Below are 17,609 nucleotides of genomic sequence, written 5' to 3'. Positions count from 1 at the left end.
AGTGTTTTGTTGCATCCCATACATTTCAAACTGTTATGTTTGAAACTGATATATTTTCATTTATCTCCAGATATTTTTTTTTTTTATTTCTCCATTGATTTCTTCATTGACCCAATGGCTGGTAGTATCTGTAACCTATGGCAAGGACAAGGGAGGACACTAATATGTTGTCTTCCTGCTCATGTTCCCTGGGGGCATCTCTGTACCTTCTGGGTGTGTGGCAAACCTGAAGCCTGCCCTTCAGATTGAAGCTCCAGGATAATAAAATAAGCCTTTTTCACATAAAGACTGGGGATATGTTTCAATTTGATGTTTGTGAAGTACTCTGGAGGTGGTAGCTTGCCAAAGACTGTCTCTGCAATTGTTTCAGAACTATGGGGCCCAGAAATACAATTTCCTACTGGCCACTGGAGCCAGGTACTCAAGAGACATCCCCTGTACTCAAGGGGCTGCAGTCACGTCAAGGCCTGCTGCCACTATGGTGCTCAAGAACCAGGTACTCAGCTGACTAAACTAGTGGGGCAATCTGCAGCTGTTACATCAGAGTGCTTGGCTGACCTGGCTTTGGTGGGGCTGGGCTCTGGGCTGAGGTGGAGTGGGTTGTAGGTGTCATGAACAGTGACAGGGTACTGGGCTGCCCTGCTGTGGCATGCTTGGTTGGGGTGTCAGCATCCTGGGGCCTTAGCAGACCACTCCCACCAGAGTTAGCACACTAAGGGCAGTGGAATGCAAAAAATGGCACTAGCCTGCATCAACATCAGTAACTTGGAAGAAGAAGAATGCAAAAATGGTATCAGCCAGTACCTCTGTTCCTGGAAAGAGTCCTAACAGGTCCCTGCCTCTTTGGCAGATGCTTTAAGATTAACAAATGAGTCTCCTTCACATATGGTCTAGATCTCTTTCAAATTGTTACTTTTGCACTGGGTCCTGGGGTCAATGTGTCTGTGCATGAGCCCTTTGGGAATAGATTTTCCATTTCCTATAGCCCCATGGTTCTCCTAGAAGTAAGCTTCATTGGTTTTCAATGCCAGATGCTTTAGGGACTTGTCTCATTAGTGAGTTCCCAGGGTTAGGGTGCCTGAAATGTGACATAAACCTCTTGCTCCTCATTGACAATCTTTGTATATGAGATCCGTCTGGATTGTGGGTTACCACATCTGAGGTGGGTTTTTTTGCAAGACCATGTCTTTGATTTTCCTACCCATCTCAAAGTGGCCTTTTTATCCTTTGTTTGGGGCACTGTTCAGCTATCTTTTAGGTCCTTTTCAGAGGGAATTGTTCCATATGCAGCTTTGGGTTTGTTATGTTTGTGGAAGGAGGTGGCTTTAGGATTATTCTATGCCCCCATCTTGAACCCCCCTTACCTTGAATAGTCTTAAAGCAGTAGTTAGCATTTATATTTACTTTCCTGACCAGGAGATTTCATTATAAATCTAACTATTCATATGTAATCTCACACATCTTATATAGTAATGTTATTTGCATAACAAGAAGTCATTTCCTTCAGGAATCCTGAGCATATCCTGCACACATTAGTATGGCTTTATCGAGAACATTCTGACATCTAGGTGTTTCTCATGAACATTAATGGGTCAATACCCTCACCTGCCATCCCCACTTAGAAATATCTCCTGGATTTTATTGTGCCCTTAGGGCCAGTAAATATATTCCATGCCCCTGCACCCAAATAACATATCAGCAGTGTCCTCTACCTTCAATGGGCCAGTCTGTATAAGTCCTTAAATAGATGATGCTTTTAAGTTTGGCGTTTAAATTGGATCAGAAGAGAAACAAAATACCTACTTTTTTTTTTACTCTTCCATGTTTCTTCCACTTTCATTCTAATTTTTTTTGACACAAAGTTTCTTGCAATTCTGCTTTAAGAGGCTTTTTCCATAAGACTTAAGAATACACAGGGTATCTGCAAATAACAAAACATAAAGGTAAGTAACTTTCAAATACATAGGATTCAATTTCTACACATACCATAACAACGGTAGGATGTATGTGTGCATGTGTGTTTGTGTGTGTGTGTGTGTGTGTGTGTGGGCATGTGTGCAATTATGCAATCAGATACTATTCTTCATGAATCTATGATAGATTAACAGGTATTTTCAGTGATCTGTGAAATTTGATTGTGTTTTTCAAAATTCATTTATCATTCCAGGTTGGGTTTTAAAACTGTCAAATAACTGCTTTACAGAGCCAATATTATTTGTATTCATTCATTTCAGCCAATTCCTAAACAAAAGCTTCATAGAAAACAATTTACTTTGGCTTTACTTAAGAAATAGCCTAATGGTTGACTTGTCATTTTATATTGCATTACCTACCTTTATCATGGTACTACAACATACCAGAGATTAATTTCTTATATATACAAGAAAAAGAAGAAATAACTCTCTACGTATCTCTCTACTTAAATCAACATCAAAGGCATGCAGATATGATTCAGGAATATTAGTCAGTTTGGACAATATGGCAAACTAGATATCCTTGGAATCAAGTAGGATCCTTTAAAGAAAAAACTCTCATGTATGGACCCCAACCTAGGGTATATTATGGGACTCTAGTATGAGTGTTTTTAAAATTGCCCCCCACACAAGGTACAGAACCATCCCTTTAGGTCATAGTTGGTAGACATTTTCTATAAAGGAAAATGTAGTAAATATTTTAGGTTTTGCAGGCCAGTCAGTGTATGTTGCAACTATGCAATTTCCCACTGTAGCTTGAAGGCATAATTATTCCAAAGTGCATATAAAATATGAAAATAAACATGTGAGGATAAGTAGGAAAATTATTAGAAGTAGGAGTTATAAATAAGGATTAACTTTATAATATACATTATAAACCATAGTAATTTAGGTATAGGAATTGGAAGACATATCAAATAAACAGATTTTTTTATCCCACCAATAGACCAAATATTAATATAATTAAAGAGTTATAGCAAAATAGAAAATTATGTTGAAATTGACCTCCCATTTAAGGAGAAAAATGTAAATAAAAACTCCATATCTCATTTTGCATACCAGAACTAATTTCAGAAAGATCATAGATTTGAAAATGAAATAAATAAAATGTAAAAGTATTAGAAGTAAACACTGGCTATGGATGAGAGTAGGTGTCTTAAAATATGAAAGGCCTAAGAAACTAAATATAGAAACTCTAGTAGTAAATATTAGTAAATGTTACTATATAAAATTTTAAATTCTGCACAGAAAAAAATAAAAATAAAGTTCTGCACAGAAAAAATACAGTGATCAAAGGCAAAAGCTGAAGGATATTTTGCAACATATGTGACAGATAAAACGCTATTAATTTGTATTGTTATGAATCAAAGAATATCGCCATTCTATGCAAAAGAGAGCAGATAACCAACAATTCCATGAAAAAGAATCACAAATGGCTTATACACTTAGGAAAAAACTTTCAGTTTCACTCATGAATAAATGCAAATTAACGTGAGTAATAAGTATTACATTTTGATAACATGTAGTGTTGGAAAGTGAATGTATAACATAGTTAGAAGCAAATCCATTACTAGAAATTTGTCCTACTGATTGGTAATATTCAACTTTGGGTGACTTGGCCCCAAGAGGGCATTTGGCAATGTTTGGAGACACTTTTGATTGTTGTAACAGTGCAGGGGGTGCTACTAGAATCTAGTGGATAGAGGCCAGAGATATTACTAAACATCCTACAATATATAGAACACCCTACAACAGAAAATTATCTGACCAAAAGTGTCAATTGTGCTGAAGTTGAGAAATCCTGCTATAGATATACATCTGTGCACAGATGTATGTTCAAGGGTGTTATTTGCAGCATTGTTTGTAAAAACAAAAGACAAAGTAAGCTAAATGTTCATCAACAAGAATCTGATGAAATAAAATATGAACATGCAGAGAGTGCTATTATGTAGTCTATAAGAAGACTAAAGTAGATTTATGCTGATAGGAAAATATTTACAAGATATGCTAAGTAAAGAAAATATCAAAATATGGAACAGTGCATACAATATATCCCCACTTGTGAAGAAAAGAATACATATATATATATATATATATATATATATATATATAATATAGAGTGCATATATATTATGCATGTATGTATATATGTATATATGCATATATATGTGACAATTTGAAAATGCACAATAAATGATTAAAAATGATAAATTTCACTCTTGGGTAACAGATCTAGCATAGGAGATCACTTTTTATTGTGTTCTCTTTTGTGCCATTTGAAATTTTACTTTATGATAGTGTTATCTTCATATTTTTTTAAGAAATACAGGCTGATATTATTCTATCTTACCTTCCCAAGTCTCTCTCTCATTTTCTCCCTAAACAGAACCTACTCTCCAAAGAATATGGACCAAAGTATTCATTCATTCATTCATTCATTCATTCATTCATTCATTCTGTACCCTATATTAAATTCTTCTCCCAATTCCCATTTTTTGCCTTTTAAAATCTCTTAAGGGAAGTCCATCTCAAAGACCACTGACTGTCTATACCCAGTCTTTTTCCAGTCTCAGTCACTTGGGATCACTCTTCATTTATACACACATAGCACTTTTTATATATATTTTTTATATATGAAATTTATTGTCAAATTGGTTTCCATACAACACCCAGTGCTCATCCCAAAAGGTGCCCTCCTCAATACCCATCACCCACCCTCTCCTCCCTCCCACCCCCCATCAACCCTCAGTTTGCTCTCAGTTCTCAACAGTCTCTTATGCTTTGGCTCTCTCCCACTCTAACCTCTTTTTTTTTTTTCCTTCCCCTCCCCCATGGGTTCCTGTTGAGTTTCTCAGGATCCACATAAGAGTGACCCAGCAATAGCACTGCTAGGAATTTATCCAAGGGACACAGGAGTACTGATGCATAGGGGCACTTGTACCCCAATGTTCATAGCAGCACTCTCAACAATAGCCAAATGATGGAAAGAGCCTAAATGTCCATCAACTGATGAATGGATAAAGAAATTGTGGTTTATATACACTATGGAATACTACGTGGCAATGAGAAAAAATGAAATATGGCCTTTTGTAGCAACGTGGATGGAACTGGAGAGTGTGATGCTAAGTGAAATAAGCCATACAGAGAAAGACAGATACCATATGGTTTCACTCTTATGTGGATCCTGAGAAACTTAACAGGAACCCATGGGGGAGGGGAAGGAAAAAAAAAAAAAGAGGTTAGAGTGGGAGAGAGCCAAAGCATAAGAGACTGTTGAGAACTGAGAACAAACTGAGGTTTGATGGGGGGTGGGATGGAGGAGAGGGTGGGTGATGGGTATTGAGGAGGGCACCTTTTGGGATGAGCACTGGGTGTTGTATGGAAACCAATTTGACAATAAATTTCATATATAAATAAAAAAAATAATGAAAGCTGCAAAAAGAAAAAAAAAGAAATCAACAACTTTCCCCAAATTAATACTGGATTCATTATTCAGAATGCATGGAGTACTTAATTTTCAAGAGCCATGTGTCGATATTGACATTTCAACTATATACACGTAACTTTATTTACTGTAGTAAAAGCATATTAATGTTGATTTATTTAAACACATCAGTGAAGTGGCAGTTCAGTTTAATCAAATACCAACCTAATTGGGTTATGTTTGATCTAAAAGTTTCAAAACACTGCTATAAGATTTGTTAAAGGCTGAATTTAGAAAAGTTATAATCATTAAAAATTTACATTATGTGCTCAGGCTATACTGAGTTTAGTGGCAAATTTCCAAGCAGCAGACCTTTAATAGAGTAATTGTCTGTGACTAGCTAATTCCCTGGGTGCTGAGCAGGCCTTGTCATTGACTTGCCAATATCAAGTTAGAACACTGCCTAGAGCACAGACAATAAAAAAATGCCTAAAATACAGGAGAATGGGGGAGAAAAGAATATTGTTATATGTTTGCATCTTTCTTTCTTTATTTTAAATTTCCTAACTCTACATCCTACAATTGTCAGACTGCCAGCTAAAATTACAATGTTTTGGAAGGTATGTCAGCATGTTCAGAAATTCACTCCTAACAACTCTTTTCCAGATGTGCCACATATTACAAACAAAAGATACCACACATTTATAAAATGTGAAAAAAGTGAAATTATTGACAGAGAAGGGGTATCCACAAAATTTATTTTTTTAGGATTCTTGGACAATGTTGCATCTTGTAGGCAAGAACATGGTAAGATTTTATTGAAGGGAGGGGGAAGTTCACAGTGTAAAAGAGAATTTTGAAATAAAATGTGAAAGGAGAAATGTTTGGTTTCATCAAGGATAATACAAAGTCCCTGTTATTTAGACATTATTCTCTAGTTTTCAGTTTGGATAAAAGAGACACTATGTCTCTAAACCTATGGTGCCTAATAGGGTAGTCATTAGCCTAATAACAAGTGGTTATTTTGAACTTGAAATGTGGCTAGTGTAACCAAGTTACCACATTCTTAATTTTAATTTATTTTTATTAAATTGCCACGTGTTGCTAATGATTACTATATTAGCCAGTGAAAATTTAGCAGCTTGATCAAATTTTATTTTGCTTTGTCTTCAAGACTACTTCATAGGTGATGATGCAAAGATGGGTTCCTCTAAACCTATACTGTTCAATATGGCAGCCATTAGCCACATGTGGCTATTGAACATGAAATGGACCTAGTCCAAATTAAGATACACTATAAGTACAAAATACATACTAGACTTCTAAATATTAGTGTAAAAAAGAAGAATATAACTATGTCTCATCAATAATATTTTATACTGCTTACCTGGTAAAGTTAGATATTTAATAATTATTGTTTCATTAAGTTTAATTTTACCTGTTTTTTTCTTATTTTTTTTAAATTTGGCTATTAAAAAACTTTTAATTACATATGTAACTCACATTTTATTTCTGGACATAGCTTCTCTAAACAAATCAGGCCAATGATTTAGCTCATTAAGCATGACAACATATCATCAATTAAAAAAACCCAAAAAAAACAAAAGAAGCAAAGAAACAAACAAACAAACAAACAAACAAAAAAAACACTGAAGTAGCACTGCAAAATTTTGCAATTCTTTGATTACTCCATTGTTAAATGAATTCTTTCCTTACCTCGTGCTTTATGACACATGTCATGAAAACCTCATTAATATTTTAGGGAACTAACTTGTCACCTCACAGCTATGGTTCCTCTTCTTCTTCCTCTGCCTAGACTGTCATAATGGACACACTTACTGGTGTGCTGTCTCCATTCCCCCTTCTTCTGCTTCGATGTCTCCTTACCTCCTAATTTTTGCATTAGCATTGGTCTCAGTAGTGGTCTGTTGAGTTGTTCCTAAAGCAGATCCTTCTGGCTGTTGAATCACCATTCTTTCATTAGGTTTGCTGATATACCTGCCATCTCTTTTTCTCTTTGCTTTTCCTTCAATCTATTGACTCCTACAAAGATAATTTCTTTTTCTCTGATTAACCATATTTTAGGCATGAGTCAACACCCCACATTATCTATGATTCCTATGCAACTTTCTTGGCGATATAAACTGACAGTTGTTTTCCAGTTAACATTCTCATTTTCTATCATGTTGTCTCTTTTTCCAAAGTATGATGACTGAATCAGAGAATACATGGCCTGCTCCTAAATTCTATAGTGCTCACTCTGAAAAATATTAGGCTAAAACTGGAACTTTTAAATAAGAAAAGCTTTTGTTAGAAGACAAGCAGATGAGGAGGCATTTACACTTAATTACTTCTAAAACCTTCTCTCTAGAGCATAGGAATCCTACATCATTTGCAGCTGGACTGAAAACCATAACACCCAAGATAATATCAATAATTATCAACCAAATGGAAATATCTCAGGAAGTGAATTCTCCTTCTTTCCAAAAATTAATGAATAAAGAGATTAATTACTCAAAACAAAATAAAAGCGATTTTCTGTTTTATTGGCTGAAACAGCATACTGATTTTACACAAGTAAAATGGCATACCAAATATACATAGAGGGTCTAAAATTATTGGAGGTCTGAAAGAAAAAGGAAGTCTAAAGGAAATGTAATTTACCAAAACTGTGATAATATTTTGATATAATAATAAATGGTGTCTATTAAATATGTCATCTTCCAATCCCAAATTAAAATATTCAAATGAGGTTCTACCTTCAACAACAACAAAAAAATCTCTGTATACAGAGGGATATGTAACTCCCTGCACATCGTGAGAAGTGAAAGTCACCAGAAACACCTCCCAACCTCCATGCTCCCCTGCTATCTATTAGCTGCCATTTCCTCACACACATGTGCACACACACATACTCACACAAACCTGTACCCTCTTTAAATAATGTAGAATGAAGGAACCTATTAAGGTACAGCTATTACCTAGGAGGAAAACTACATTATAGAAATTTCAACCCTTACCATATGAATTATGTTTTCAGTTCCAATTCCCTAACAGAGAATATATCCCAAGCTGGATAGAAATCTAGACAGTTTTAATTTAATTTTTAATTTAAAAATTTTTAATTTTCTTTAAGTTCTCACTGTGTTCATGCATTCTTCTCCCAAGTTTGGTGAGCATCTTCATGACCATTACTTTGAACTCTATTAGGTAAATTATTTATCTGCATTTCATTAGGTGTTTTTTTTTTAACCCTGAGATTTTATCTTGCTGTTTTGTTTGGAATATACTCCTCTGTTTCTCATTTTGCTTGACTCTGTATTTCTTTCTATGTATTAGGCAAAACAACTACCTTTACCAGTCTGGAAGTTGTGGTCTTGTGTAAGAGATGAAATTTATCTTTCAACGTTGTTCTGGCTCTTAGTTGTCTATCAAACCTTTGTGATTGTCTAAGCAGCCTGATTTATTCTTGGTAGGTCTCAATTGTTGAGGGTATGCCAAGACCTGTCAGTGCTCCAATGGGAAGGATCTCACCCAGCACCTAGTTTTAGGCTGGAAGCCAGACCCCCAGGCAGCAGCTTTTTTAAAAAAAATGTTTTTGGGGGGTGCTTGGGTGACTTAGTCGGTTAAGCGTCCCACTTCGGCTCAGGTCATGATCTCCCTGTCTGTGAGTTCGAGCCCTGTGTCGGGTTCTATGCTGACAGCTCAGAGCCTGGAGCCTGTTTCAGATTCTGTGTCTCCCTTTCTCTCTGACCCAACCCCCATTCATGCTCTGTCTCTCTCTGTCTCAAAATAAATAAACGTTAATTTTTTAAAAAAATTAAAAAATAAAATTTTAATGATTCTTTGTTTTTGAGAGAGGGAGAGACAGAGTGTGAGGGGGGGGGGGGGGGGGAGAAAGAGGGAGACACAGAATCTGAAGCAGGCTCCAGGCTCCAAGCTGTCAGCACAGACCCTGACATGGGACTTGAACTCTTGAACCACAAGATCATGGCCTGAGCCAAAGTCGTATACTTAACCAACTGAATAACCCAGACGGCACTAGAAGCTTTTAAAGTATGCTGATGTATACAGTTCTCTTGGTCCACAATCATAAACACTGCTGCTCTCCAGACCAGATGATCTGGAGCTGTCCCCTGCATGACAGTCATAAAAATCAGGACTCCACACAAGTGTGAATAAGCTCCTTTCTGGAAGTTACCAGTGAGCTGTAGAAAGGCCAAGGGAGAATGCAAAGATAGCGTCCCCCGGTCTATATTCCCTGATAGTACCTCCACAGCCTCTAGGTGTGTGACAAACCTGAAGATTGCCCTTCAGACTGAAGCTCTGGGACAAGTAAATAGGCCTTTTTCAGAAAAAGACCAGGGGTGTGTTTCAGTCTACCATCTGTGTAGTACCCTGTGGGTTGTAGTCTGCCAAGAACTGTCTATCGAATATTTACATTCCTGGGGGACCCAGAAGCACAATCCCCACTGGCCACTAGAGTCATGTGATCAAGGATAATCCCTTTTGTAGACTGTGTGCACCCACCTGCTTTAGCAGGGCCAAGGGAGAGTGCAGGGATGGAGTGTGCTTACTGGTGCTATGAAGGTAGAAGGACAGTGCAAAAATGGACCAGCCAATATCTCTGGCCCCAGGGAGAGTCACAACAGGCCTTTACCCCTCTTGCAAATGCTTTAAGATTGGCAAATAAATCTTCACATAGAGTCCAGGCTCTTTTTAAACTTCTGCTTTTACGCTAGTCTCTGGGGAAGTAAGTCTGTGCATGAGCCCTTTAAGGGAAATATCTCAATATCTTACAGTCCCTTCACTCTCCTGGACAAGAGCCCTGTTTGTTTTCAAAGCCAGATATTTTGGGGGCTTATCTCTCCATTATAGGTACCAGGGGTTGAATGCCTGATGTGGAGCACAAATTCCTTGTTTATCAGGGAAAAGCTCTGGGTTTCTGAAATTCCTCCAATTGTGCGTTGCCACACTGGGTTGAGGGTGCGTATTTGGTGAGACTGTGCCTTTGCCTCACGTACCCAACTACCCAATTCCATGTGGACCTTTTACTGTTTGTTGTGAAGGAGCTATTCAGCCAGTTTTAAGGTCTTTTTTAGAGGGAATCATTCCATATATAGTTATAGATTCAGTGTATCTGTTGGAGGGGATGAGTACAGGATCTTCCTAATTCCAAAATCTTAGACCACCCTCTATACAGTTATGTTTTGTCAGATATAGGAGGGCAATATAGGCCTGGATATTGCCTAACATGTGAAAAGTTAGGATACTACCTAACATGTGAAAGGAACCATACTGGGAATCTCTAGATATTCATGAGTGAAGGGAGAAGGCAGGCTGAGAATTATGATCATTTGAAAGGATTTGATGTGATAAATGGGAGGAAGGGACAAGAGTAAGGGGGATGAAGAAATCCTCCAGAGACAAATTGCTTATGTTGGCCCTTAAACTAGGTCTGGCACTAAAAAAAAAGTCTTAATTCTTATGAGGGTAAATGAAGCAGTATGGAGAATGGACAATGAAAGACTGATGGCATCTAATAGAGAAGCAATAAGAATACAAAAAAGAAATAACATTGGAGCATCTGGGTGGCTCAGTTGGTGAAGCATCTGACTTTGTCTCAGGTCATGATCTCACAGTTCATGGGTTTGAGCCCTGTGTCGGGCTCTGTGCTGACAGCTTAGATCCTGGAGTCTGCTTCAGATTCTGTGTTTCCATCTCTCTATGCCCTTCCCCTGCTTGTGCTCTCTCTCTCTCTCTCTCTCTCTCTCTCTCTCTCTCGTAAATAAATAAATAAATAAATAAACAAACAAACATAAAAAAGAAATAACATTGTGCCCAAACCCACCAATAGACAAGACCTACATGACATTTTGATAGTCACCAACTATAAAATTATAACAGAGGTTCTTAGTGAGTCAAGTATAGTTTATTTGTTGTTGGAATACACTAGATACAATGCAGGGATTGCACAAAGACAGGGATGAGAAACAGAGAAGAATCAGCACTTGAATTCACCAAGAGGCAAGAAATGGATTCAGTCTGGTTTTTTAGAGTTACTGCTAGTGATACATATAAGAACTGAAAACTGGAGTTTTTAAGTAAATACTGAGAACCAAGTAAATAGAAGGACATAAAAGTTGTAATTCAAGGAGAGATCAAGTATCAGAACATCTCAGAGATGGGGTGAGGGTCAGTTGCAGGACATAAAAAATTCCCTACTTGGTCAGACTAGTACTATTAATGGTAGCTTTCAAGTCTTGGTTGTCTCAAGACATATATATTCTCCATGTGTTTTTCAGAAGAGGCACATATATGAAGGTCATGCAATGACTAAAGTAAAATAGCTATGCAAATGTAGCAGTACATTTACCTATCCAAATTTTAACAACAGTGGTAAACTACTCACATGAGTAATTTGAGCATGTCATATACTAGGGAGTCTTTAGCAGCCGGGAAGTCTTAATGTAGCTTCTTCTTAAGTAGTATCTAATTTAATGAAGGAGTAAGGCTCTTGAAAAAAGTATTAAAGTTTTTCATAGTCATTGAACTTTCAAAGTAGAAGACATCAAAGGTTATTTAGTCAAATTTAGTAACTTTTTTAAAAAAATTAATTTTTTAATCTGAGTAATAAATGCACATACTTTTAAAAATCAACTGGTAGTACTGGGTATGTAATGAAAATAACAGTCCCCTGCACCATCCTCTCCAAAAGCAAACAATGTTCAATTCTTTGCTCCATTTCTTCTGGTGTTAGCCTATACATATCTAAATTATACACTTACACCATTATTTTAACTTTTTTTTTCAGTTTTAAATAGTATCTTCTGACTTCCTATTATAAGCTGAAAATTCAGCTTTTCTAAGTGCCCCCCCCCCTTGCCCAATGCAATATACCACATTTAGTTAAATCAGTTCAGTGTTTACATTACTATGACACTATAATATTATTTATAGGTGAGGTACCCAGTTTATTATGATTATCTTTCCTTTCTTGTATGACTTTTTTATTTTCTGGAGCTCATTAATTAGCTCATTTTTTTTCATTTGCATAGTGTTCTATGTACTAATAATTAATTCATCCCCAAATTCTCTAAAGAATCAAAAACCTCCTCTGAAGACACAAAGATATCAGTACACTATCAGTCTTACATTCTTCTTGGAGATACTTCTTATAGAACTCTTGGTCCTGCTCCAATGTATACTTTGAAGTAGAAACCTGGTTATCAGTTTCTTGGAGCTGAGTATGGAAAGGGAATTGGAGCTTTTACTGTTCAATATGCAGAGTTTCTTTTATTTCCCCTGGTTTTTTTTTAATATATGAAATTTATTGTCAAATTGGTTTTCATACAAATATTTCCCCTGTTTTTAATATAGAGGCATCTCTATTGGGTCCTCAATTTGGTCTCAGGGCAAAGCCTGAGTACTTAAGCCCCTCCAGAAAGTAAACCTTCAGGCTTGGGAGTAGCAGAAGCAGTTGTCTGGAAGGACATGATGGGAAAGGGATCTGCAGCAGGGGTCTAAATCCTTGCTTTAAAGACATTTAATGTGGTCACATGTTTTTAGTCTCACCCTACTGCCCTACCTGAAGAAGTATTTAGTGTTTTTAGTTTTTTAAAGAATGGTATTTCTTCTTGCTTACCCACTCCCCTCACCTGCAGGCTTAAGTTTCACTTATCCAAGGTCTATTGAGTCAGTGTAACACTTGTCCATCTGCTTTCCAATTTCTAAATTTTTGTTGCCTTCTCTACTGTGATGTCATTTTCTAGCCAATTGGAGTTTTTTTTTTTCCTTTGGTAAATTATACCTTTTTATATCTTTAACATCATTTTAATGAAGTTGGAAGATAGGATGGAGAAACAACCCATCCCATCCCATTCACTATGTGTGATAAGCTCGTTCATTTTAAAATATGAAGTTATTAAGACACGGGAGGATCCAGTAGATCTAAGTACACAATATTTTCAAATGACAGGGCCAGGTGTAGAGAGAACCCAGCACTCCTAAGTCTTGGTTCTGTACACTTTCCACTTATTCCATTGACTCCCTCAGATGCAAAGACTACTATTTTCTAATTTTTGTCATTCTAATAAGTGTTTAGACTTTCTATCAAGTATTCTGATTACTAGGTTTAATGTATTTAGGGTCATGTAGGTTGGCTTATTTCTTGAAGAGTGGATTCTTTTGCCAATTTTGAAACCGTACTCAGCCTTAGGTCTGTTGAGGAATATATAATTAAAATACTGTAGTTGATAGTCCTAAAATTAGACTCAATAACTCCAGAATCTTAGTTGTTGTTACTACTTAGACCTGGTAACATCAAAGAGATTATAACTCTTTGCTGGTGGTTGGTAAACTGTGGCTATTTTCAGGATAAAAAGGACAATCTAAATATAAAGCAGGCGAACTCCCATTGGTCAGTTTAAGAAATTCATGGCAATTGCTTCCCTTCTACTGGAACTTGTACGATGTACTGGTAAACTCAGATGTCTCCAAGAAAACTAGAAAATGCCTAACATTTTCCTGAGGGTATACTGACAATGGCTCTGTTTCCACATTATAAGAATATTGGGAGAAATTATTGGGGCTATGGTATCAAAGTAATAACTGGGTAGAAAAGGGGATGGTGGAAGGTAAAATAATTATTTCACTGCAGCCATAAGAAGGTAGCAAAAGATGGGTGCCTGGCTGTCTCAGTCAGTAGATCATGCAACTCTTGATCTTGGGGTTGTAAGTTTAAGCCCATGTTAGTTGTAGAATATATTTAAAATAAAATCTTTAAAAAAGAAGGTGGTAAAAGAGGGAAAACGGAAGAAGGCATTGAGAGTTGGAGACTAGTTGTCTTCCTTGCCTAAACAAAAGGTTTTACGACAGTGCTCCCCAACCAGTGTTTTGAAGAACACTGGCTTGACAACAATGGATTCCCCTCCATTCTTGGGATGGTTGAGCAGAGTCTGAAGCAGCCAATTTGTGGCCAGTCTTTTCTGATATCCAGTGAGCCACACACATATTTTCTTTTTTTTTATATGTGCTCTAATGTGAAAACAAGTTGGTAATCATTGTTTTTAAAATATCAGTGGATGTGCTTAGAAGGAAGAAGGATGAATAAACAGTAGCCATGAAAATTAGTTCAGATCTGAAAGCTACACACAATTCGAAATGCTTTACTACTTTACTGAAACATGTCTATGATCTCATTAGAGGTGGTTTCACTGAAGCAAAAATGCTTAGGTTTTCACCTCTCCATTACTCAAAGGTAACTCTGTAGACTTGATGTCACATTGCCAGTATTCTATCCTTGAACCATAGCAAATTCTGCTCCAGAGTGACCTAGAAATATGTCCAGCTTCCTAGATGTTCAAGTATCCTCTGATCCTACAGTTCACCTTGAGTGGGCTATATCATTTTGCAAGTCTTGTCTATTCTTACTATATAGGCTTACTTTTGGGTCTATCATTTTCAAGAATAGAATAAAAGTTTTCATTTACAAGAAATGCATATTTACTCAGACATTTAAAGGTATATTGAAAATTGTTTTTTCCCCAAAGAGCAAAGATTCTTGAATAAAATTTTGAGAGACTGAAAAAAAAAAAAAAAGATCAGGGAATGACTATAGGCAGAAGTTGACCTGTAACCCATTTATAGGTATGTTGGGAAGCACGTGAACTGTCACCCTCATTAAAGACACACTAGACAGAGTACTAGTGTTCTTTGCTACTGTGCAAACTTGCAGTTGAGGATGTCACTGATTTTGCCTAATTGCCATTTGTTTCATCGTATAGAGTTGGTTTCCTTTTATTAGTAAAAATTCCCTTTAAAGGACTTTCCACAGTTTACTCCATACATTTGTTCTACTATTTCCATTGCATCTTCACTGGTTTCTTTTTTTAAAATTTTTTTAATGTTTTTATTTATTTTTGAGACAGAGACAGACAGAGCATGAGCAGGGGAGGGGCAGAGAGAGAGAGGGAGACACAGAATCTGAAGCAGGCTCCAGGCTCCGAGCTGTCAGCACAGAGCCTGACGCGGGGCTTGAACTCACACACCGCAAGATCATGACCTGAACCGAAGTCGGACGCTCAACCGACTGAGCCACCCAGGTGCCCCTTCACTGGTTTCTTTATGTGTAACTTCATTATTGTTAGTTACAGCCTCTTTGTACCATTTACTAACAAAAATCAATATTTTCTCCTGCTAATGTTTGCATAATTGGAGATATTTGCAGATTTTTACATCTCCCCTTAAGCCACATTATATGTATTTTGTTCCTTTAATAATCACTATAGATAATCTCCTCTCAGTCCTTAGACAAAGGAAAGCCCATTTCCTCACACTATTGAAATATAACATTTTTTCCTTGATATGACATTATAGGTTATAGGCATTGATCCTACCTTAATATCCCTTTCTGTCTCCTTTAATATACTAGTTTAGTTAAGTAAGAAGTAGATTTAGAAGGACACATCTCAAAGAACATAATACTGCAGGGACACAAAATACAGATAGAAGGCAGAGGTATAAAGAAGGAGCTAGAAATTAATGCAAAGTGTAGATAATTAATTTTCAAGCAGGACCAGGAGATGGGGCACTGGAGTTTCATTCACTAATCACCTATATAGAAAGAGATTATATAGCCCCTGTGCTCTTCCACCAAAGTGGTATGAGGAGATACCAAACACCATGCATGCTTCCTCTGCCCCAGTGCCCTGCAGTTCAAAAATTAAAGGTCAGAGAGAAGAGGGAGAACAAGTAAAGGTGAGTGAGAATGACTGGACAGCAAGCTCAGAAAAAACCGAGGAGAGTTTTAATGTCAAGCTATCCAGAAGAAATACTGGTTCAAGAAGACATATTAACTGGATCAGACACTACTGAGACATTGAATAATATGAAGACAGAGAAATTACCATTGTATTTTGCAACATGGTGGTTACTGATGACTTCAACAAGAGCTGTTTCAGTTGACTGGGATGGACAGAAACCAGATTGGAATTGATTAAATAGCATGATGTTGTGGGTGTATCCAGGCCAGAGGAGCAGGGTTTGGGCAATTGGTGAGGGATAAAGTACATTTTATAAAGATGGAAAACCTGTGACTAATTTCTCTGTCTCATGGTTATGCTTTCCCACAGCTTAATAATTTTTTTATTATATTCTTAACAAACATTGTGACTGCATAACACTTCTGGATAATTGGACTTAAGGTGAAGGAGTGTTCCCCTTGCTCTGCCCCTACTTATATTCAAAAGCCAATTAGAGATGTGGAAATGGAATCAATGAGGGTGAAAAACTCAAGTTCTTTCATGAAAGGGAGTAGAGAAATGGGGCAGTAGCTAAGGAAGAAGTGGAGGTTGAAGAGTTTCATTTGCTTCTTTATTTAAGACAGTAGAGAGTAGAGCATGTTTGAATGACAATGCATATGTTCCAGTAAAAAGAGAATTGAGGCAATGGGATCTAGAGCGCATAAGGCCAGGCTGCCCTTTGATAAGGGCTTGCACTCTTCACTCATTGTAATATAAGGGAAAGCAGAGCATGAATATTGATTCAAAGGTAAATATATCTTAGAGAGATGCTAAGCACATTTCAGTGAGATAATAAATGTGAAGCTCCTGGCCTATTAACTGGCACATGGAAGGTGCTTGATGAATATTGCTTCCCCTGTCCACTGTTCATCCTGCGATCTGACACTCTTATATCCAGTTCACACTCCCCAGTCTAGCATCGTTGGCCCACTGTAACTATCTAACCTTTCCTCTCTCTCTTCACTGACAAGAATCCTCCATTCTTTTGAGCTCCATTACCCCTACCCCATCAGCCCCACACATCTTCCTCATTCCTTCCCCACAAATCACTATCACACAGTGTTTCAATTTCAATTTCCTATAACTTTTCTCAAGTAACATCACTATCTTTACTGCCATTTCCCTCTTTTCCCTTCCAATCCAACAATCAATTTTGACATTCAGGTAATAAGCATCATCCCATAAAGTTCCCACTCAGCATTCTTAGGTTATACTTATGCATTTCCTATTCCACTTGCTAACTTTTCCTACTCCTTTTGCCTTCTACGGGATTATAAAACAATATACATAGGTAAATTTGTGCATATTAATATTCACAAAAGAATGACTCCATTTTCTAGATTTGTGTTTCACAGAACCATATACAAAGTTAACCTATAAGTTAAGATAGAGTTTCTCCCTTATCTCTGA

General features: G+C 37.0%; 2 long non-coding RNA genes across 2 annotated transcripts in view; one reads left to right on the top strand and one right to left on the bottom strand.

The window, feature by feature from the left end:
• Positions 1 to 17,609, top strand: part of LOC121024983 (uncharacterized) — a 710,013-nt gene that overhangs the window by 425,886 nt on the left and 266,518 nt on the right. The gene's annotated exons all lie outside the window — the stretch shown is intronic.
• LOC121024984 (uncharacterized) overlaps positions 1,850 to 17,609 on the bottom strand; it is a 162,616-nt gene continuing 146,856 nt past the window's right edge. Inside the window, exon 2 of the long non-coding RNA XR_005787901.1 lies at positions 1,850 to 1,921. This is a non-coding gene — a long non-coding RNA (uncharacterized LOC121024984). The remainder of the gene's footprint in view (positions 1,922 to 17,609) is intronic.

The sequence above is a fragment of the Herpailurus yagouaroundi genome, unplaced genomic scaffold (genome assembly GCF_014898765.1).
Source record: "Herpailurus yagouaroundi ecotype Mexico unplaced genomic scaffold, PumYag 67416, whole genome shotgun sequence".
Lineage (NCBI taxonomy): Eukaryota > Metazoa > Chordata > Mammalia > Carnivora > Felidae > Herpailurus > Herpailurus yagouaroundi.
The sequence above is the reverse complement of the archived record's forward strand: the minus strand, read 5'-3'. Positions and strand labels throughout refer to the sequence as shown.